Source organism: Montipora capricornis, chromosome 6, assembly GCF_036669925.1.
Source record: "Montipora capricornis isolate CH-2021 chromosome 6, ASM3666992v2, whole genome shotgun sequence".
Taxonomy (NCBI): Eukaryota; Metazoa; Cnidaria; class Anthozoa; order Scleractinia; family Acroporidae; genus Montipora; species Montipora capricornis.
Window position 1 is genome coordinate 48,178,992 of NC_090888.1, and position 2,500 is coordinate 48,181,491.

Below are 2,500 nucleotides of genomic sequence, written 5' to 3' on the forward strand. Positions count from 1 at the left end.
CATCAAGCGTGAGGATGTGTTTGTGGTCCTGCCAACTGGATGCCTCAACTCTTTTGATATTTCCACTTGTGCTGAAAGTTTGTTCGTATTTGCATGATAAAGGAAAGGAACTTTATTTAAGTGTCTAGTCGTTCTAGGGCAGGATCACTAATAGGCCATTTCCGAGTTCACGTCTGCCTCCTATTCAAAGCGAGTCTAAGTGACTAAGTTTTTGTGATGGTAATTAGTTCTACTTTACATATGAAAGCAAGCTAATTATCATAAGAAAAACTTCGCACTTAGACTCGCTTTGAAGAGGAGGCAGACATGAACTCGGAAATGGCCTATTGGGGACACTAAAAACTGAAATTAACGATGAAAGAAAATCAAGTCAAAGGTTAGTTTTTGAGGAGAGGGAAAACCGGAGTACCCGGAGAAAACCTCTCCATGCAAAGAAGAGAACCAACAAACTCAACCCACATATGACGCAGAGTCAGGGAATCGAACCCGGGCCACATTGGTGGGAGGCGAGTGCTCTCACCACTGCGCCATGCCTGCGTGGATTCATTATATAAAAGATGCTATCGTAGTCGTTATTTGTCCCTTGAATGCCTTGATTGATTCGCATATCCTAGAGCTGAAAGAAAATCCGAAAACCGTGAACACTAAAAATAACGTGTTTCGAGTAAGAAACTAGTCACGCGTGAGAAAACTAAAACGCAGCCACCAACAGTAATTAGTTTGTGTTTTCATGTCGCTTTTGATTGGTTGATGCACGATGGGAACTGTCAAAATCAAACGTTCTTTTCCCACTTGACTTGAATTGGGTACTACATTAACATCACTGTAGAAAACCGGTTTGGCAAGAAAATCTTATTCCGAATTTTGCATGGAAGTGAGATTCTTAACCGCCGTGACCAGAGGTTCGTATTTTTCGCCTCTCCGTTTTAACCGCTTGCTCCTCGCGAGAGAAAAATAGAGCCTCTGGCACCCAGGGTAGTGCACCCATCGCGAAGTCTAAGAAACCGGCTGCCGAGAAACAGGAAAAAACAATCCCGAGGAAACATAACGTTGGGCAACAAGAAACAACCAACAAACCGCGGTTAGAATACAAAACTAAAACATTGTAGCTGAATACCTCAAGGGTCACTGTCGAGTTGTTCGACACATTCGACCTAGTTGCGTTCTCTTGAGAAGAACCGCTCGCGGTTGTTCCTGAAGTTGCACCCGTCTATGATGAAGACGTGGTTGGCGGAGCAGCCTGCTCATTAGACCCTTGAAGGGGCTGTAAAGTTTGCTGGACACTTGCAGGGTCGTTCACTGGGGACGGACGCTCGGGCATATTTCAAACGATTCCAACCAAAGTTAGGCAAAACTGACAACTATGAATAATCAAGGCATGCTTATAAACTATGCATGAGAACTAATGAATATTAATAGGGTATGAATACGTTTTGTTTTGGTTTTGTGGTTCTGCGGTTACTAGTCACGCGTGACTGACTCCCGAATACGTTTGAATTTTTAACGCATGCTCAACACGAAATGTCGAGCCGGCTGGAAGAGTCTACTTTCCTCTTACCGATTTATCTAGGAGATCGAAAGAGACTCTGCTCGCAGGGTAATGTTCAGCAAGGAATTTCTGAAATGAAGATATCATTCCCTACAATTTTCGGACACTTTAGTTTTTAGCTAAGATATCCGAACAGATCAAAGTTTTCTAGGTTACAAAACATCTCTTTAGACAGTCTTTATACCTTACAAGGAACCTAGAAATGTCTCTCAAAGTCTTTTGGTTTAATTTGCTCGTTGGGTACCGTTGAACCTTTGATCTTTTTATCTTATTTTAAAGCTTCAATTTGCATGAAGCTGACTTTCGCGTATCTTTTTAAGCTTAATAATTTGAAGGTCGAAAGTGATCTGATGTACTTATTTTGTTAATAATACGGAACGTACAAGAAAAAACACTCAAGAAGGGAAAACGAGGCTTGTTGACCTTTGCTGTGAGGAGATTCATTCATGAGTAAGTCATAATTGTGAACGAATAAACGAAATGGACTAAGTGCATGAAGTGTTTGTCGTCGGTGTTTCAGTTTTGATGAAATGAATAATAATGGCTGGCCAAGAGGGTCTTTTTAATTACTTAAGCTCATTGCATAAAACATATAAATACCTGAAGGATTTCTTTAACTACAGGGTTGGAAAAGGAGACTGAATACCTCTCGAATTTTCCTACAGAGAATAAAAATAACCCGTGCGTTTCAAACTGTTTTAGCGATTTGGGACAAATTATCGAAACTTAATGCGACAGCATTAAAGCTGGAGCATGAAAAGTTATGTGAGCTGATTTAAAAGAATACCTTTGCATTTATATCTTGGAAATTATAAGAGACTGGATGTAAACGTAGGTTAAACATTGTCGCACACTGGAGACATCTCAATTTCGTAGCTGAGAATTATTATTCACCAAGGTGAGAGTGAGGTTAAAAAGTTGTAAATATTCAGTTACTATTGTCTTAGTATA